Genomic DNA, 21,889 nt, shown 5'->3' with positions numbered 1-21,889 from the left:
TTCTTATAGGAACCCTTGTTTCATATCTCCAGATGTACACTCCCAGTTTCTTATAGGAACCCTGGTTTCATGTCTCCAGATGTATGCAGGGCATTGCTTTTTGAGAAAGTTTCTTTAATTTATAGCTGTACTTATTTAAGACTGGACTTTCCTTGATACCTGCCAAGGTGGTCTGAGTGGGCACTAATGGGTCTGCAATTAGGTCAATTCAGAAAACTTAAGGCTATTCTTTGATGAATGCCAACAGGGAGGTTGCCCAGCCTCTTCTCATGCTGGGAAATTCAGCAGATATGAGATTTGATAGGAGACAGGGCCCTGATTCCCTCTATGGCGGTGCTTCTCAACTAGAGCTGATTTTGCTGTCCCTATCCTGGGGGTATTTGACAATATCTGGAGACATTTTTGGTTGTCACACTGAAGGTAGTGGTTGCTACTGAAATCAAGTGGATAGAAGTCTGGCATTCTGCTAAGCATCCTACAATGCAAAGGCCAACTCTAGTAACAAAGAATTATCTGGCCCCAAATGTCAATGATATTAAAGTGGAGAGACCCTATTCTTGGAAAACCAAAGGCCAGAAACTTCCTCTCTTTGATACCTGGCAGCTAGAGCATGGGCTTCTACTTTCTCAGCTTGCTCAATATATGTATATATACACACATGCAAACATACTGGCATGTAGTGTGCATTATGTAACTACACTGGGACTATTTAACTCATTGCCCCTTCTTTCTACCCCAAACCAACACACACAGTCATTCAGAAGCAGAAATGGGGGTCAGACTCTCTATTTTTGAGTGGTGAAAACTGTTATTATTATTGAAGTTATTATGATTAAGTTGCTGATCCAGTTGTTGCCACAAGTGGGCCTTTATGAGTCACTAGATTTAACATGATGTGCCGAAAAAGATGGGAATAGCACTGGTAAGAATGGGTGAAGTGAACATTGCTCTGGGGAGGAGATATCAGTATAGTCTTGCCTAGAGGAGTGAGGAATTTCATGTTTTCTTCCCTATGAAAATAGTTAGTAGTGGATTTGGTTACCAATGGTAGAGAGAAATGGGGAAACCACGGGGTTATGTTAATGAAATTTCCAGTGCGTATTGGATTTGCCCTCCAATTTTTAAAGCATAAACTGTAACCAAAGCCCTTCTGACATATTATTCTTTTAAAAAGGAGAAGCATAGTAGATTACAGTTGTCTGAAATTACCACCTTACTGCATAAAGAGAAAGCTAAGGTGAAGTAAATAAGAAGAGAGGAGTAAAAAAATGGCTGCTGATTTTGAGAAATATTTAGGGTTAGGGGCAAGATGAGTTCAGGTTAGACACATTGCACTTGAGATGATAATGGTTATCTAGGCAGTGAAATCCAAGAAGCAGTTCAGAACACAGAATTAGAACTCAGGAAAGAGCTGGTTGCAGATAAGGAAATGTAAGTTATCAGGTTTGGCTGGATGTTAAGCCATAAGAATGGATGGTAAAATCCTTCAAGGCTTTGGTTTTCTTTGCTCTCATTCCAAATTTACCAAAGAACTTCACGACTTTAGTTTGGCTTTCCTATTAGGAAGAGAATGCTTCACTAGCCAACCTAAATTCCTTCCTCCTTGGCAGTATTAGTTTCTTATTCCAAGCATTGTGAATTAATGACTTGGAGAAAATAGGAGTAATGGAAGGAAAATCAATAAGGCAAGGCATGAGTGGCTTTAAAGGAAGGAAGGGAAGGCTCTTCGAGTGGTTTGGACTCATTGTAAAGTGGGATTGAAAGATTAAACCCGCAAAAGACAAGTTGACAAACCATTCTCTACCACCACCACATGAAATGCAGTTTTCCAAGAAATGTGCTTTGAGGGACCCCATTTTTAAAACACAAGTAGTAGCATACTTTATATAGGGATTTAACTGTTGTTCTTCACCTAAAATATCTTGGAGGTTTTCCATATCCGTCTTTTTATTTAACAGATTCAAGAATTAAAATGTGAATTTTCATATCAGTACATAAAGTGTTCCATTTTGTTTTTATTTAGGACATGTACACTATTCCATCATACAGTTTATGTAACTGGTCCCTTACTAATGAACTAAATTTATGTTATTTCCAATACTTTCCTATTACAACAATACTACAATGAGTGATATTGTGCTTACATCATTTCTCACACTGTGTGAGCATATCTTTGTAATACCTAGAATTAAAACGACTGGGTCAAAGGGAATGTGCTTTTAAAACTTTGATAGTAACTTCTAAATGACCCGGGATAGGTGGTTGTACCCCTTGTAGCTTCCCTCAGGAGTGGATGAGAATGCCTGTTTTTCCACACCTTCATCAACACAGTGTATTGCTTTTTTTAAAAATTGATTTGTAGACATTCTTTATAAGGAAATTAACCTTTCTTCTACACTATGAGGTTGGAATATTTTCTAAAATTATCTTTTTTTGTTTTTGCTTCTGCTAAGTTTTGCTTTGAGTAGTTTTTATGGATCTTAATTTTATAATCTTCTGTGATTTCTGGATGTTGTGGCATAATTAAAAATATTTTAAGTCCTAAATTCTCCCAAGTTTCTTCAATTAAAAAAATTACACTTTTTCCTTTAAACCATTTATATATTTGAAACTTATCCTGGTGAAAGGAATAAGGTATAGCTGTGCTATGGTATGAATATGACTTGTTTGTCCCCATCAAAGCTAATTTTGAAATTTGATCCCCAGTGTGGCAGTGCTGGGAGCTGGGGCCTAATGGAAGATGCCTGGGTCATGGGGTAAATCCTTCATGAATGACTTGGTGACTTTCTTATGGTAGTGGGTTCTCACTCTCGCGAGACTGGATTAATTCTTAGAGGAATGGATTGGTTCCAGCAAGAGCAGGATTGTTACAAAGTGAGGATCCCCCTCATGTTTACTCTGTCTTCACATGTGCCTGGTTTGCCTTTGACCTTCTCTGCTGACTCAACATGAAAGCCCTCACCAGAAGCTGAGAACATGCCGGTTCCATGCTTCTTGAACAGCCTGTAGAACTGTAAGCCAAACAAACCTCTTTTCTTTATAAACTACCCAGCCTCAGGTATTTTGTTGTAGTAACACAAAATGGACTAAAGACAAGCTCCAATGACTACATCCATTTTATAATCTCCTATGTTTTGGATTCCCTTATCTTTAGTCTTAATGTTTGTGTGTTTATTTTGGATTTTCCGGGGATTATCTCAACTAATAATGATTTTACTTCCTCCCGTTCAACTTTAATACTTTAATGCCTCTAATATCTTTTCTTTTCTTTTTTTTTTTTTTTTTTTTTTTTTTGAGACGATGTCTCCCTCTTGTTGCCCAGGCTGGAGTGCAATGGCATGATCTCGGCTCGCTGCAACCTCCACCTCCCAAGTTCAAGTGATCCTCCTACCTCAGCCTCCCAAGTAGGTGGGATTGCAGGCGCCTGCCACCATGCCCAGCTAATTTTTTTTTTTTTTTTAAGTAGAGATGGGGTTTCACCATGTTGGCCAGGCTGGTCTCGAACTCCTGACCTCAGGCGATCCGCCCACCTCAGCCTCTCAAAGTGCTGGGATTATAGGCGTGAGCCCCTGCGCCTGGCCTAATGCCTCTAATTTCTTTCTCCTGCATAGGCTAAGACTTTCCAGCAAAACGTTAAATAAAAGTGGCAGTAGACATTCCTAATTTTTGTGGAAAGGTGTCTAGTGTTTATCCATTAAGCATTTTGCAAACTTTTAGATTGGCATAAAGTTTTTTGTCATGTTTAGGAAGTATCCATATGTCTCTATTTTGTTATGAGTGTTTTACAAAATCAGCAAGTAATTTAGTGAATGGGTTTTCATAGAAGATGATAAAGGGGCAGAGTTTCCCCTCTCGGTCAGTGTAAACTGAGCCAGCACAAGCAGAGAAAGGAGTCCAGAGGCAGAAGTGACCATGGGAGCCTAAGTCCCTGAGGAGTAACATATAACTCAGGGAAACTTGATATTCCATGGACATGGACTGGGAGATTCAAGTGAATAAGACCTTGGGGTCCAGGAGATGGGGAGGCCAGGCCTAATTGACAGAGGCTTATCCTTTAAGGGTGAATTTATTAAACAAATATTATACAAAATACAATGAGCTGATAATAAAACATTCTGTGTTCTTAAATTTATATATGTGTGCTTGTGTGTACTAATACTGAGGCCCTTAAACCACTAAGATTTAGGATTCTTAAAACAGATTAGGTAAAGTTTGCCTTCCAAAGCCAAGGGGAGAGGGATGGCCAGGGAAGGAGAATGTTCTGGCTGGAAAGGAGACAAATTCTGAGTAAAGGAAGCTGAAGGACAAACACTTCCACTCAGGATTTAGCATTGGCAGGACTGTTTGGTGTGTAGGAATTTACAGCTGGGTCAGTATTATTTAAAGGACTACAAACCTGGTCTTAAATTTAAAAGGGGTGTGGGAGTGGAGCATGGCAGGTGGTGAACCAAGGGAATTTACTATGATCTGAAAAATAAGCTTAAGTACTAACTCCACTGTGGGCAGGGAGGCAAGAACCTTCCCCTTTTTGAGTTGAAGATAAGCCTCTTCAGTCTGAACTTTCCTAAATTCCACTTCTTCCTTTTCTATAAAACAAGGTGAAGTACTTTATGCTATCTATCAAAAATCATTGACTGTATGTTACATGAATTTATGAACTTATTATGCTAGAAAAGTGTTCCTTGGCTATTTCATATGTATATAAGCTTTCTCCCTCAACAGAGTTTCTGCTTTTTTTTAATGGAATCTCACATAGTCTATATCTTGTTTTCAGAGTAGATACCATCACTGTGGGTGGCTGAGTTCTCATCTATATGCAACCAAGGCTAACTGGCTCTCTAGGTTACCTTGATGCCACCCACTGAGAGTCCTTTCTGGATTTAGTGATTTAGTGCTGCTTATTTTCACCTTCTCTCAGGATGGAGCCTCAGAATAGAGACCAGGTTGAAGATCAGTCTTTTACTTAGAACCATGAAAGCAGGTACTACATCTTATCCGTCTATGACCCGGTGATCCAGAAGCCATTAATTTGACATTACCAACATACCTCCACACAAAGACTTTATAATCTTCAGTGTGAGAATTAAACAAACAAAGAAACAAACAAAAACTTAAACAACTTTGGAGGGGAGAATGATAACCTAAATTTTAAGCATAAGAAAATCCCTAACAATAAGATCCAACTAATTGCCACTAGGGGGCGATGGAAGTTCGTGAACTGCTCTGCTAATCCCTGAGGCAACTGAGCACTTTAGTTGGTTTATTTATTCAAAGCTGGAATTTGGACGTGTGAACCATCAAGCTTAGGGAAATTCCTGGATGAGGAACACAGTCCTGGGAGAAACCTACCAAAGATGGAATTAGCACCTTGGCGAACCGCCTTCAGCGCAAAGAACTTTCTTTCCTTGTATGTCTTAAGAATTTACTTCAGTTCCCTTCTGTCTGAAGCAGAGGAAACCAAGTTAAACTGTGAATAAGCACGACAACAAAGAAGAGTTCTTATTTATCACTACCTGCAAACACATGTAAGTGCACAGTTTAAACAGCATTCAGACATCTCACAGCCACTTGAATCAGAGTTTTGGTGTGGTTAGGCCTCAGTTGGTAACTTTCCTGAGGAAAGGAGGGAGGTTATAGAGTTTATCTTAGGAAATTCTGAGTCATAGATAACACTTTAAGTGACAGTTAAGGAATCTAGTGAGAGGGAGTTTGGACAGGTTTAGAAAAGCACCCTATGGAAAACAACGGAGAAAAAAAAGTATCTTCACTGCAAGAGTAATATTGAAGCCACTTGGTGGCGTGTTGTGGGCTTTATTTCTCCTTCCAGATTCCCTCGGTGGTGTCTGGAACCACTGGTAGGATAGGGATCCTGGCACTAGACTTTGACCAGCCCAGTCATCAGGCAATATCAATGTTAGGGGTCCCGTTGCTACTTCTAGTTGGTCTTTTTTTCCCTCCCAAGATTGCCAATAAAGTGTCATCAGCAGCCGGGTGTGGTGGCTCATGCCTGCAATCCCAGCACTTTGGGAGGCTGAGGTGGGCAGATCACCTGAGGTCAGGAGTTCAAGATCAGCCTGGGCAAAATGGTGAAACCCCATCTCTACTAAAAAAAAAAAAAAAAAATTAGCCAAGCGTGGTGGCATGCACCTGTAATCCCAGCTACTCGGGAGGCTGAGGTAGGAGAATCGCTTGAACCCAGGGGGTGGAGGTTGCAGTGAGCTGAGATAGCACCTCTGTACTCCAGCCTGGGTGACACAGCGAGACTCCATCTCAAAAAAAAAAAAAGTGTCATCAGCACAAGAATTTGTCCTGCTTCCACTCCAGGAAGGGCCAAAGAGGACAAAGAGATATGGAACTTAAAAAGCAAGTATAGAATGCACTTTTGTGCATAAGACATAAATATATCCATGAAATCATGTTGCATCCCCTGTGTAATAGGCTCTCCATTTCAAAAGCCCTCCAACTTGGCATAGGGATGACCTAAGGGCTCTAAGATTGCAGCTAGGATAAGGACCCATGGATCCCAACGCTCAGTGCCCTATGTCCTCTGGAACTTGCTGACACATGTTTCTGAGGGACACTCAGAAAACCTGGAAGCATGTTATATTAGTGAGGACATTTTGGATTTTGAGTGAGAAGTCCAGCTTGAGTTAAGCAGAAAAAGAAATTTTGGGATCACACTCTTAGGAAGTCTGGGGTGGGTAAAGCCTCAGGAAGGGCTGGATCCAGTCATTCTGCCTCCATCTCTTGGCCTGATGCCACTTAGTGTGAAGGCCTCTCTCCTAACTTCTTTAACATTTGGGGGAATTTGCTCTGACTGGGTCACATTCTTTCCCCTGGATCAATTACTGTGTCTGGAGAGGTGAGGCAATATGATTGGCTAGGTCTGGTGTGTTGTGATTGACAGCCCACCTGGGACCACCTGAAATGGGGAGAGGATGTTCCTCAGAGGAAATGATGCTGAACAGACAAAAGCAGCATGAATCTCCAGGCAAATCATTTGTCTGTATGGACAGGAAGATCAACAAGCTGGAAACAGGAAGTGATCCATTAGCCAATAGTAAAATTAATCCCAATTGCTGTTTTGCTTCCTTAGATTCTAACATAGGCCTAATGAAAAAGCTCTGGATTCTTGTGTAAATAGTTCGGGAAATGCCTCTACTAATTCAAAGAGGATCTTGGAACTGTTTTCTATTGACAAATGCCCATAAAGAGGAACCTGAGTTGTATTCACATGCTTCTTTTATTCCTACAATAAGGAAAGCACCAGCAGTTCAATATTGAATGCTGAAATGCAAAGGAAACATTCTGTTTAATAATGAAAAGGACCAACAATTGCATTTGGGGCTGAAAGTCCCAAAATTATCCCTAGAACCCTCTTAAGGTCTACATATTATTTGCAAGGCTCCCTAATGCAAATGATCTGCTTTCTATGTCAATCTTAGTCATATAAAACACATGCCCCAGCATAACACATAAACAAAAACAAAATAAAATTTCAAGAAACCAAGGACCAAAAATAGCTGTAGTCAACTGCTGATAAGGTGTGAATGGAAACGGTGGGACATTCTGGTCTGAATGACAATTGCTCTTGATTTTCGAGGCTGAGAGGATTGTAGGAAGCCATTGTACAGATGGGATGACTTACCTACGCCACAGGCTGGCAGCCATATCCACACACCATTCCGAGCATAGGAGAAAAGCCCTGGGCCCAGAGGTGAGGTGCCCTGGAAAGGGCACCCTTTGGAGTCATAGAGCTCCAACTCTGGGATCTCTGACTGTCAGCTGTGTGATGTGGATATCACGTCATCTCTCAGAGCCTCCACTGCTTCACTGGTGAAGTGACAGGAACACTGACTTTATGGCGTTATGTCATGGAGAAAATGAATACTCATATTGATCTAACTCAGGAGTCAGAACATGTATTCTGTGAAGGGCCAGAGAGTAAATATTTTGGGCTTTGTAGGCCATAGACTCCATGGCAACTACTGAACTCTACATGAAAGCAGCCACAGACAATGTGTAAATGAATGGATGTGGCTGTGCTCCAATGAAAGTTTATTTACAACCTGAAGGTGGCCCTCAACTTTGGCCCAAAGGCCATAGTTTTCTGACCTCTGGTTTAATGGTTAGTTCCTCCCTGTTCAACAAGTGTTAGCTCCTCCTTGCTCATCCTGTTAACCCTTCTTCCCGTTGTCAGAGAACATTCTGGTGATAGGCTGGATTGTGTTCCCCCAAATTCATAAGTTGAAAGGCCTCACCCTTAATGTGACTGTATTGGAGATAGGGCCTTTAAAGAGGTAATTAAGGTCAAATCAGGTCATTAAGAGTGGGGCCCTAATCTGATAGGACTCGTGTCCTTATAAGAGGAATAGACACCAGGGCTTGTAACTCGCCCTCTCCACACCCAAAGGACCATGGAGAGCACAGTGATCTGAGGAAAGAAGGCTCACCAGAAACCAACCCTACTTGCACCTCGATCTTGGATTTTCAGCCTCCAGAACTGTGAAAAAATACATGTCTGTTTTTTAAACCACTGTCTGTGGGATTTTTTTATGGCAGCTCCAGCAGAATAATATAATCCCCTGTGAATTAGCTGGGTAAACGATGATGCCACCTTAAATTCCTTCTTTTTTAAAAACATCTTTTTATAAAAATAATCTTTTCATATAAAAAAATTATGTCTGTTTTATATAAAGCTTTATATTTTGTATCTCTTGTTATAGTGGAGGTAAAAACATTTGCCCTGCTTATGTAACAAAATTTTTGTGAGGCTTAAATTTAGTAGAAAACACGAGGTGTGATATAGCACAAGTAATTACCAAGACATTTCTGTTTCAGCCATGTCACTCATATTTGCAAATGTAAGCTAGAACGTAAGAGAGCAAATCTGGACCCAAATGTTGAAGTTTTTTCTTTCCCTATAGTAAATTACTTGGTCAGTAGAGTGGGGTTGGTATTTGTTTGCTTTTCTTTTTTTGGAAGGTAGGGAGCTAGGAGGTAGGGAAGCTAGGAGAAGAAAACATGTATAAAAAGACTCTGGCTCCAGTCCAGAGTGTTTGCCTCTGCCCTTTGATGGCCAATGGAATAGTTTCATTCAGTGTAGTAAATTCAGATAAAATTTCCATGCTATGTTAGGTGCTGTGCTGGGTATGGTGGATAAAGAAGTGACAAAGACAAAGTCTTTGCCTCCAAGGAGCTTATATTCTAGGGCAGAGGTAGGAGAGGTTGGGCTCAAAGCAGAGAACAGATGAATGAATAAAATAAGTGCAGAATTTGAATAATGCCAGAAAGAAAGCCAAGCAGAAGTAACATGGTTGGGGGTCTTCATGCCCATTCATCTTGCCTTTTGTCCTCTTCTCCCAACTCTGATGTCCAAGTGTTTCAAGCTCATAGTTCCTCCTAAAGATGTTGAATCAAGATGATGTTCTTCTTGTTAGTATCATTTCTAATGTACAATTCACAAAATTTGTAACAACAATTGTTAACTGTGTACTTCTGGCCTGGACACTACTATGCTAGGCACTTTTTTGGGGGTAGTAAGCTTTTAAATTCAGAATAGTTTTAGATTTATAGAAAAGTCACAAAGATATACAGAGAGTTTCCATTCACGCTACCCCCATTTTGTTCTTTTATTAACATCTTATATTAGTATGGTACATTTGTCACAAGCCGTAAACCAATTTTGATACAATAATATTAACCAACACCCAAGATTTATTCAGATTTCCTTAGTTTTTATCTAATGTACATTTTCTGGTTCAGGATCTCATCTAGGATGCCATATTACATTTGATTATCATGTCTCTTTGGGCTTTTCTTGGCTGTGAAAATTTCTCAGACTTTCCCTCTTTTTGATGACCTTGACAGCTTTGAAGAATGCTGGTCAGGTATGTTGTAGAATGTCCCTCAGCTGGGATTCGTCTGATGTAGTGCATTATTTCTCATTCTCATCCTTAACCTTCAGTGTAAGTATTAATTATTCATCTTTTATAGATGAAAACACTGAGATCCAGAGAGGTTAAGGAACTTCCTGAAAGTTACACAGCTAGCAAATGGCAGAAGCCGTGATTCAAACTCAGTGTTGACATGACTTCAAGCCACATACTTACTTTGCCTCCCTGGTCTCAATCTGCTAAATTTCTGACAATGGAATTGTTCTCATCAAGGCTATCAGGGTGATCTCTTTATAGTTCTTTCATATACTTTAAAGCAATTTGATGACATGCTTAATTAGATTAGAACAATTTCCACAATCAGTTGTTTGCTGAACTGGTTATTTGTATAACTTCGCTGGTTGTGTTCCTAGTTGGTTGCGTTGGTTAATCCAAAAAGAGTATCACTGAAAAAGTATTTGAGAACCTGTGTTTCTAGAAGTAGTTCTCAAACTGTGCTCAGAAGTAACCTGGACTGCTTGTTAGTAATGCACTTCCCTGGGTTAGGGTGATCCACTGCCCCTCTTTGCCCAGGACTGAGCAATTCCCAGAAAAGTCCCAGGCAAATCAGGACACTTGGTCACCCTACCACAGAACTCCTGTAACTCACTAAGGCCCAGCAATCTGCTTTTGAACAAACTATCCAGGAGATTATTCTAAACGCACAGAAGTCTGAGATCCACTACATTAGATATAGAAATGAACTGCTGAAATAACTGGTGGCCAGTTTCTGAAGATATTGAAAAACATTGATTTTCATCTGGTTGGGTATATTTAACTCTGCCTGAAGTTGAAGGAGAATAATATCACCCAAACTTCCAGCCTTTTGATCTTTACTTAAGAAATGGTACTACTTTCCCAGCTCTATATTTTAGTTGAAGAATGATGGGAGTTCCCAAAAGATATAAGGACTTTATGAGGCCATTATTTATCAGTCAGAATTAATGAATCTGTTATTAATCCAGGGTAGTGTTTCTCAAACTTTGGAAGCTCAATGGAATCACCAGGGAGAGTTTAAAAATCCCAATGCTCAGTTCAACCCCAGACCAATTTTACCAGAATATCTGGGAGTGGGAGCCAGGCACTAATTTTACATTTGAGAGCCATGGATCGAAAGGAATGCTGTCCAGTAGAAATAGAATGTGAGCTGCAGTTTCCTAGTAGTCACATTTGAAAAGTAAAAGACAAGCACATGAATTTTAAGAACATATTTAATGTAACCCAACATATCTGAAATTTTATCATTTTAACCTGTAATCATAAAATTTTCAATGACGTGTTTTACGTAAATGTTTTTATACTAAGTCTTTGAAATCTGTTGTGTATTTTATGCTTACAGCACTTCTTAATTTGGATGCTATATTTTCACCAGAAATACTTATCTGTATTTAGATTCATGTACCTAAGTTGTTCCAAACATATTGAAAAGTATTCCAATAACTGAATTGAGTATGAGTTTTTTTTTTTTTTTGGTTTTTTTTTTTTCACCTTTTTTTTTTTTTTATTATACTTTAGGTTTTAGGGTACATGTGCACAATGTGCAGGTTTGTTACATATGTATCCATGTGCCATGTTGATTTCCTGCACCCATTAACTCGTCATTTAGCATTAGGTATATCTCCTAATGCTGTCCCTCCCCCCTCCCCCCACCCCACAACAGTCCCCGGAATGTGATGTTCCCCTTCCTGTGTCCATGAGTTCTCATTGTTCAATTCCCACCTATGAGTGAGAACATGCGGTGTTTGGTTTTTTGTCCTTGCGATAGTTTACTGAGAATGATGTTTTCCAGTTTCATCCATGTCCCTACAAAGGACACGAACTCATCATTTTTTATGGCTGCATAGTATTCCATGGTGTATATGTGCCACATTTCCTTAATCCAGTCTATCGTTGTTGGACATTTGGGTTGGTTCCAAGTCTTTGCTATTGTGAATAGTGCCACAATAAACATACGTGTGCATGTGTCTTTATAGCAGCATGACTCATAGACCTTTGGGTATATACCCAGTAATGGGATGGCTGGGTCAAATGGTATTTCTAGTTCTAGATCCCTGAGGAATCGCCACACTGACTTCCACAATGGTTGAACTAGTTTACAGTCCCACCAACAGTGTAAAAGTGTTCCTGTTTCTCCACATCCTCTCCAGCACCTGTTGTTTCCTGCTTTTTTAATGATGGCCATTCTAACTGGTGTGAGATGGTATCTCACTGTGGTTTTGATTTGCATTTCTCTGATGGCCAGTGATGATGAGCATTTCTTCATGTGTTTTTTGGCTGCATAAATGTCTTCTTTTGAGAAGTGTCTGTTCATGTCCTTTGCCCACTTTTTGATGGGGTTGTTTGTTTTTTTCTTGTAAATTTGTTTGAGTTCATTGTAGATTCTGTATATTAGCCCTTTGTCAGATGAGTAGGTTGCAAAAATTTTCTCCCATTCTGTAGGTTGCCTGTTCACTCTGATGGTAGTTTCTTTTGCTGTGCAGAAGCTCTTTAGTTTAATGAGATCCCATTTGTCAATTTTGGCTTTTGTTGCCATTGCTTTTGGTGTTTTAGACATGAAGTCCTTGCCCACGCCTATGTCCTGAATGGTATTGCCTAGGTTTTCTTGTAGGATTTTAATGGTTTTAGGTCTAACATTTAAGTCTTTAATCCATCTTGAATTAATTTTTGTATAAGGGGTAAGGAAGGGATCCAGTTTCAGCTTTCTACATATGGCTAGCCAGTTTTCCCAGCACCATTTATTAAATAGGGAATCCTTTCCCCATTTCTTGTTTTTGTCAGGTTTGTCAAAGATCAGATAGTTGTAGATATGCGGCATCATTTCTAAGGGCTCTGTTCTGTTCCATTGATCTATATCTCTGTTGTGGTACCAGTACCATGCTGTTTTGGTTACTGTAGCCTTGTAGTATAGTTTGAAGTCAGGTAGCATGATGCCTCCAGCTTTGTTCTTTTGGCTTAGGATTGACTTGGCGATGCGGGCTCTTTTTTGGTTCCATATGAACTTTAAAGTAGTTTTTTCCAATTCTGTGAAGAAAGTCATTGGTAGCTTGATGGGGATGGCATTGAATCTATAAATTACCTTGGGCAGTATGGCCATTTTCACGATATTGATTCTTCCAACCCATGAGCATGGAATGTTCTTCCATTTGTTTGTATCCTCTTTTATTTCATTGAGCAGTGGTTTGTAGTTCTCCTTGAAGAGGTCCTTCACATCCCTTGTAAGTTGGATTCCTGGGTATTTTATTCTCTTTGAAGCAATTGTGAATGGGAGTTCACTCATGATTTGGCTCTCTGTTTGTCTGTGATTGGTGTACAAGAATGCTTGGGATTTTTGTACATTGATTTTGTATCCTGAGACTTTGCTGAAGTTGCTAATCAGCTTAAGGAGATTTTGGGCTGAGACAGTGGGATTTTCTAGATATACAATCATGTCATCTGCAAACAGGGACAGTTTGACTTCCTCTTTTCCTAATTGAATACCCTTTATTTCCTTCTCCTGCCTGATTGCTCTGGCCAGAACTTCCAGCACTATGTTGAATAGGAGTGGTGAGAGAGGGCATCCCTGTCTTGTGCCAGTTTTCAGAGGGAATACTTCCAGTTTTTGCCCATTCAGTATGATATTGGCTGCGGGTTTGTCATATATAGCTCTTATTATTTTGAGATACGTCCCGTCAATACCTAATTTATTGAGAGTTTTTAGCATGAAGCGTTGTTGAATTTTGTCAAAGGCCTTTTCTGCATCTATGGAGATAATCATGTGGTTTTTGTCTTTGGTTCTGTTTATATGCTGGATTACATTTATTGATTTGCGTATGTTGAACCAGCCTTGCATCCCAGGGATGAAGCCCACTTGATCATGGTGGATAAGCTTTTTGATGTGCTGCTGGATTCGGTTTGCCAGTATTTTATTGAGGATTTTTGCATCAATGTTCATCAAGGATATTGGTCTAAAATTCTCTTTTTTGGTTGTGTCTCTGCCTGGCTTTGGTATCAGGACGATGCTGGCTTCATAAAATGTGTTAGGGAGGATTCCCTCTTTTTCTATCCATTGGAATAGTTTCAGAAGGAATGGTACCAGTTCCTCCTTGTACCTCTGGTAGAATTCAGCTGTGAATCCATCAGGTCCTGGACTCTTTTTGGTTGGTAAGCTATGGATTATTGCCACAATTTCAGAACCTGTTATTGGTCTATTCAGAGATTCGACTTCTTCCTGATTTAGTCTTGGGAGGGTGTATTTGTTGAGGAATTTATCCATTTCTTCTAGATTTTCTAGTTTATTTGCATAGAGGTGTTTGTAGTATTCTCTGATGGTAGATTGTATTTCTGTGGGATCGGTGGTGATATCCCCTTTTTCATTTTTTATTGCATCTATTTGATTTTTCTCTCTTTTCTTCTTTATTAGTCTTGCTAGTGGTCTATCAATTTTGTTGATCTTCTCAAAAAACCAGCTCCTGGATTCATTAATTTTTTGAAGGGTTTTTTGTGTCTCTATTTCCTTCAGTTCTGCTCTGATTTTAGTTATTTCTAGCCTTCTGCTAGCTTTTGAATGTGTTTGCTCTTGCTTTTCTAGTTCTTTTAATTGTGATGTCAGGGTGTCAATTTTGGATCTTTCCTGCTTTCTCTTGTGGGCATTTAGTGCTATAAATTTCCCTCTACACACTGCTTTGAATGTGTCCCAGAGATTCTGGTATGTTGTGTCTTTGTTCTCGTTGGTTTCAAAGAACATCTTTATTTCTGCCTTCATTTCATTATGTACCCAATAGTCATTCAGGAGCAGGTTGTTCAGTTTCCATGTAGTTGAGCAGTTTTGAGTGAGTTTCTTAATCCTGAGTTCTAGTTTGATTGCACTGTGGTCTGAGAGACAGTTTGTTATAATTTCTGTTCTTTTACATTTGCTGAGGAGAGCTTTACTTCCAACTATGTGGTCAATTTTGGAATAGGTGTGGTGTGGTGCTGAAAAAAATGTATATTCTGTTGATTTGGGGTGGAGAGTTCTGTAGATGTCTATTAGGTCCACTTTGTTTAGAGCTGAGTTCAATTCCTGGATATCCTTGTTAACTTTCTGTCTCGATGATGTGTCTAATGTTGACAGTGGGGTGTTAAAATCTCCCATTATTATTGTGTGGGAGTTTAAGTCCCTTTGTAGGTCACTCAGGACTTGCTTTATGAATCTGGGTGCTCCTGTGTTGGGTGCATATATATTTAGGATAGTTAGCTCTTCTTGTTGAATTGATCCCTTTACCATTATGTAATGGCCTTCTTTGTCTCTTTTGATCTTTGTTGGTTTAAAGTCTATTTTATCAGAGACTAGGATTGCAACCCCTGCCTTTTTTTGTTTTCCAGTTGCTTGATAGATCTTCCTCCATCCCTTTATTTGAGTCTATGTGTGTCTCTGCACGTGAGATGGGTTTCCTGAATACAGCACACTGATGGGTCCTGACTCCTTATCCAGTTTGCCAGTCTGTGTCTTTTAATTGGAGCATTTAGTCCATTTACATTTAACGTTAATATTGTTATGTGTGAATCTGATCCTGTCATTATGATGTTAGTTGGTTATTTTGCTCATTAGTTGATGCAGTTTCTTCCTAGCCTCGATGGTCTTTAAAATTTGGCATGTTTTTGCAGTGGCTGGTACTGGTTGTTCCTTTCCATGTTTAGTGCTTCCTTCAGGAGCTCTTTTAGGGCAGGCCTGGTGGTGACAAAATCACTCAGCGTTTGCTTGTCTGTAAAGTATTTTATTTCTCCTTCACTTATGAAGCTTAGTTTGGCTGGATAGGAAATTCTGGGTTGAAAATTCTTTTCTTTAAGAATGTTGAATATCAGCCCCCACTCTCTTCTGGCTTGTAGAGTTTCTGCCGAGAGATCGGCTGTTAGTCTGATGGGCTTCCCTTTGTGGGTAACCCGACCTTTCTGTCTGGCTGCCCTTAACATTTTTTCCTTCATTTCAACTTTGGTGAATCTGACAATTATGTGTCTTGGAGTTGCTCTTCTCGAGGAGTATCTTTGTGGCGTTCTCTGTATTTCCTGAATCTGAATGTTGGCCTGCCTTGCTAGATTGGGGAAGTTCTCCTGGATAATATCTTGCAGAGTGTTTTCCAACTTGGTTCCATTCTCCCCGTCATTTTCAGGTACACCAATCAGACGTAGGTTTGGTCGTTTCACGTAGTCCCAAATTTCTTGGAGGCTTTGTTCATTTCTTTTTATTCTTTTTTCTCTAGACTTCCCTTCTCGCTTCATTTCATTCATTTCATCTTCCATCAGCGATACCCTTTCTTCCAGTTGATCGCATCTGCTACTGAGGCTTCTGCAATCTTCACGTAGTTCTCGAAACTTGGCTTTCAGCTCCATCAGCTCCTTTAAGCCCTTCTCTCCATTGGTTATTCTAGTTATCCATTCTTCTAATTTTTTTTCAAAGTTTTTAACTTCTTTGCTATTGTTTTGAATTTCCTCCCGTAGCTCAGAGTAGTTTGATCGTCTGAAGCCTTCTTCTGTCAACTCGTCAAAGTCATCCTCCATCCAGCTTTGTTCCATTGCTGGTGAGGAACTGCGTTCCTTTGGAGGAGGAGAGGTGCTCTGCTTTTTAGAGTTTCCAGTTTTTCTGCTCTGTTTTTTCCCCATCTTTGTGGTTTTATCTACCTTTGGTCTTTGATGATCGTGATGTACAGATGGGTTTTTGGTGTGGATGTCCTTTCTGTTTGTTAGTTTTCCTTCTACCAGACAGGACCCTCAGCTTCAGGACTGTTAGAGTTTACTAGAGGTCCACTCCAGACCCTGTTTGGCTGGGTGTCAGCAGCGGTGGCTGCAGAACAGCAGATTTTCGTGAGACCACAAATTCAGCTGTCTGATAGTTCCTCTGGAAGTTTTGTCTCAGAGGAGTACCCGGCAGAGTGAGGTGTCAGTCTGTCCCTACTGGGGGGGTGCCTCCCAGTTAGGCTGCTCAGGGGTGAGGGACCCACTTTAGGAGGCAGTCTGTCCGTTCTCAGATCTCCAGCTGCGTGCTGGGAGAACCACTACTCTCTTCAAAGCTGTCAGTCAGACAGGGACATTTAAGTCTCTGGAGATTCCTGCTGACTTTTTGTTTGTCTGTGCCCTGCCCCCAGAGGTGGAGCCTACAGAGGCAGACAGGCCTCCTTGAGCTGTGGTGGGCTCCAGCCAGTTCGAGCTTCCTGGCTGCTTTGTTTACCTAAGCAAGCCTGGGCAATAGCGGGCGCCCCTCCCCCAGCCTCGCTGCCACCTTGCAGCTTGATCTCAGACTGCCGTGATAGCAATCAGCGAGACTCTGTGGGCATAGGACCCTCCGAGCCAGGTGCGGGACACAATCTCCTAGTGTGCCGTTTTCCAGGCCCGTTGGGAAAGCGCAGTATGAGGGTAGGACTGACCCGATATTCCAGGTGCCGTCTGTTACCCCTTTCTTTGACTAGGAAAGGGAACTCCCTGACCCCTTGCACTTCCCGAGTGAGGCAGTGCCTCGCCCTGCTTCGGCTCGTGCACAGTGCGCCTCACCGACTGTCCTGCACCCACTGTTTGGCAGTCCCTCGTGAGATGAAACCGGTACCTCAAGCAGAAACGCAGAAATCACCAGTCTTCTGTGTCGCTCGGGCTGGGAGCTGGAGACCGGAGCTGTTCCTATTCGGCCATCTTGGCTCCACCCCCGAGTATGAGTTTTTAAATTTTAATTAATTAAATTTTAAAAATGCAATCTCTCAGTCTCAATAAGTACATTTCAATAGCTGAACAGATACATGTGACTAGTAACTTTGGTAATAGACAGCACATATCCAGGGCAGCACTTCTCAAACTTTAATTTGGGCACATAAATTAGGCAATCTGGTAAAAACTTAGGTTCTGTTCTGAGAAGTGTGGGGTGGAGCATGAGATTCCTCATTTCTAACTAGCTGCCAGGTGGTACTGTTGCTGCTGAGCCAGGGACAACATTTTGAGTAGCAAGGATCTGGGAGTAATGTTGAATGATGGCTACTTGCACTCTGATTTCTCCTCTTGCTCAGTGCTAATGTCTTATTTCAAAGGCTCAACATGAAAACAATAAGCCGTTCCTTTTTGGTTAGGAAATGTGTGTGTGTGAATATATATACATATATTACACATATGTATAAATGCATGCACATATACACAAATATGGTGTGTATCCATGTACATGTATGTCTGAACTTGTCTGGAAGCATAAGCTAGCTCTGCAAATGTAAAGAGCACTTCAGTACCTCATATATTATGTGTCTTCATTTTATTTTAAATTCAGTGTACACTTCTTTGGTTCACTGGAACTGAACAACAGCTGAATGTTTAACCTTGATGTAGGTCTCTATATTCATTTATTTGCTTTTTAAAATGAATTAAGTAGGTTCCTGCATTGTGTTTCAATGTTTAAAGGTATTTAAAAAGTATTTGATGACCCAGGCTCTGGTTTTGTGTACAGTGCAGTGTAAATCCCAGTTTCATTTGTATGTGGAAATTTTTAGCTCCAGTACTTGTATTTCTTTCTATAGATGCTTTTTCATTGTTCTTTAGACATCAGTATGGATAGGAATTGCTTCTGGAGTGCTGTTTCAATGTTTATTCAATTATTCAGTTGATTCAATTCAATTGGTTCCTCTGAGCCAAAGCTGATTTAACTCCTGGGCCAGTATCTAAAAAATAAACAAACCCCCAAAACCTAAAATTGACTGAGTTCTTTTTGAGGATTTATAATCTGAGAAAGTTATTCGAGCATAAACAGGAACCAAAATCATAATGAAATTGGAGAAATTGATCATGCATCCCTCTTATTTTTTACTTTCTTTTAGGGGACAATTTTTTTGGAGGGAAGCCACCACTGTATTTAGCAGTTGTTGAAATCACACGAAGAAGTGAAAGATATAGCTATTCAAAACTTTTGGAAAGGCCGGGCGTGGAGGCTCACACCTATAATCCCAGAATTTTGGGAGGCCAAGACGGGCAGATCACTTGAGGTGAGGAGTTCAAGACCAGCCTGGCCAACATGGTGAAACCCTGTCTCTACTAAAAATACCAAAATTAGTTGGGTGTGGTGGCGGCCTCCTGTAATCCCAGCTACTTGGGAGGTTGAGGAAGGAGAATGGCTTGAGCCTGGGAGGTGGAGGTTTCAGTGAGCCGAGATCGCGCCACTGCACTCTAGCCTCGGCGACTGAGCAGGACTCTGTCTCCAAAAAAAAAAAAAAAACACAAAAAACAAAACAAAACAAAAACAAAAGAATAAAAAAAAAACTTTTGGAAAAAAATCGGGATAACTCATTAAAATTAAAGGAAATAAAATGAAAGATAGCAGTTGGGTATATCAAGGCAGGTTTTAAAGGAAAAATATTAATTTTTACTTTAATCAATTTTTAGCTATTTTATCTTATCAGTCATGTGAAGTGGGAAAATTATATTTCTTTTTCTTTGTGAGACAGAATATTTATTCTGTTTATGATTATATATCCCAATAAATATAAGTCCCAGCATCATCCATGAAAATGGCTACTGATTCAAAAGCTTGATTCCTTGGGCTAGACACTGGAAGACTCAAAAGTCCCAAAGGAAATCAATATTCTCTTTGTTTTATTTATTTTGTTTTAACCTCATGGGTATCTATAGGTGAAGTTTGGCATATAATATATTTTTTATTTCTTGTGGACCAAACCTCATTTAATAATAGATAATAACAATAGCTAACATTCATCGATTAAAATGTGTCAGGGCCTTATTAATTACTTTGTATTATTTTTATTTAATTATCGTAACAACCTTATGATATAAGTGTGGTTAAAGTATAATTTTTAACAATTTAAAAACATGAATGTCATATAAATACGGAATGAAAACATTCCAAACGGTCATTTAACTCATTAATGATTGGAACCATTACAAGATTAAACTAATTCCAAGAACATTTTGAGGAATCTGGTATTTATAGACATTTTGAGGGAGAAAAAAGTGTTGAATAAGATTTTGAGGCTACATTTAAAACTGGTTAATATCCTTCAAAGCAATAAAACCACAGTATTTGATATTATCTTTTCTATTGGATAGAAATTTATGAATTAATGTAACTTCAGATCATCTAAATTCTAATCAAATAGAAAATAGAAAGTCAAACACAGGTACATTCCCTAGATAATGAAGTAACTTTTAGCACCAGTCAGTCCTCTGGTAAAATTTTGAAATGTCATGACACACTCTTTTAACCTTATTCAACTTTTAGATAATTTTTCTTGATAAAATTATAATTGTGTACATTTTACCAATGAGGAAGTTGATGCTTAGAGATGTTAAATAACATGATAAGGGAATCACAATAAGGGTAGAGCAAAAGTGGAACCCAGGTCCTTCTGATGCTTTAACCCACTGTCTTATACCAGTTGAAAGCCATTTTTATCTGTCCTATAAAATTCTTTGTGTGTGTGTGTGTGTGTGTGTGTGTGTGTGTGTATTCAACATTGCTTAAAATAAATGGAATCAGTATTTGAGATTGAAAAACCTTTATTATATGAAAATTTTTATTATGATGGTATCAGTTGCAGTGAGATTTGTCCTATCAAGGATTTTGTTCTGTTTTGTTTACATGTACATACATGCTTACAATAGTGGAATGATGCATTCTTTGCAAGCAAACCAGACCCCAACTAATGGTGGGTAAAGGACTCAGAGTTAGAAGTTGTGCCAAAGATAGACTATAACAGGATATAGTTATGCCGAAGATAGACTATAACAAGGCTAAAAAATGAAGGAGGGAGACAGACTTTGACAGCAACGATCTGAAGAGCCTTGATGGAAGAAAGCTGAGAAGGAAAAAACTACAAACACTGAAATGTACTTAACTCTCACCTTTTCAATTTGAAGCTGTTCATAGTGAATTCAGCCTGTGTTCTAAATAAACAGACACCAAAAGAATCATGTGGGAGCTAGAATGTTGACTCTGCAGATTCTGAATATTGAGCTGATTTATAGTATTCCAGTTCTTTGATAAGTGTCTAAAATGTTTCAATAGTTACGCAATCTATGATTTATTTGTATTTGATATTAGCTTTATGATGATATTGTTTATAAATCAGCATGGATTTTGTGTGAGTTATTACAAGAAAAGTTTACTCTTCTGATTAATTAAGGAAAGAACCACCTAACTTTGTGAAACTTCTGACTAATCAACATTTGAAATGTGTTTGTTGGCATGGTTTTCTAAAATAGGGGGTATAATAAAGTAGGTTAAAACAATGTTGTATAGTGAAGGTCCCCGAGATTGACCTAATTTATTTATTGTTTAAAACAAAACAAACAGAACAAAACTAAAAATCATGGACTTGTACTTCAGACTAGTATAGAATAACAAGGTCCAGATTTACCCACTTACCTGAAATAACAACAAAAAAAACTACACAAAATATATGAAGTAGTGATTTTCAAGACACTGATATCAGCTAATGAAGGACAGTGGTCCTTGAGAGATGATAAATGATGTGAACTCTATGATTTCCCAAGCTTACTGCCTTGAGAGAATTTCCAGACCATCAAGCTGGGGAAGGGGGTCGGTGGAGCTTGATGAACTCCATGATATGAGGAGGTGGAGCTGAGAGTCCAGGGAGAACAAGAAGGCTAGAATTCACAGAAAAGAGTACCAGGGAGGAGAGAGCTGCCCAGAGATAGGACTCTGGATACCTGCAGAATCCATCACAGTACTGACAGTGTATTCATGTGAGGATGCTACCCAGAACCAGAGAAATAATGACCTGAAAGGATTACAGGGAGTGATATGCAGCACTCTCACTGGCATGGGAATAGTGCCTATTCCACCAGCAAGACTTAGAAAACCTCATAATTCATGAAGCATTAGATGGTAAACTCAGAAGTATCTTGCCTCAGTAATGGAAGAATAATTAGTTCTAAACACAGCTCTGGCCCTGCTTAACAAATCTTAAGAGCAAGACCCAAATGGATCAAAAAGTTAG

General features: G+C 39.5%; 1 long non-coding RNA gene across 1 annotated transcript in view; it reads left to right on the top strand.

The window, feature by feature from the left end:
- LOC100580811 overlaps positions 1-21,889 on the top strand; it is a 149,149-nt gene that overhangs the window by 4,881 nt on the left and 122,379 nt on the right. Inside the window, exon 3 of the long non-coding RNA XR_001114348.1 lies at positions 18,190-18,244. This is a non-coding gene — a long non-coding RNA (uncharacterized LOC100580811). The remainder of the gene's footprint in view (positions 1-18,189; positions 18,245-21,889) is intronic.

The sequence above is a fragment of the Nomascus leucogenys genome, chromosome X (assembly GCF_006542625.1).
Source record: "Nomascus leucogenys isolate Asia chromosome X, Asia_NLE_v1, whole genome shotgun sequence".
In the NCBI taxonomy this organism is placed as follows: Eukaryota; Metazoa; Chordata; class Mammalia; order Primates; family Hylobatidae; genus Nomascus; species Nomascus leucogenys.
Note: the sequence above shows the minus strand (reverse complement) of the source record. Positions and strands in the feature narration are given on the sequence as shown.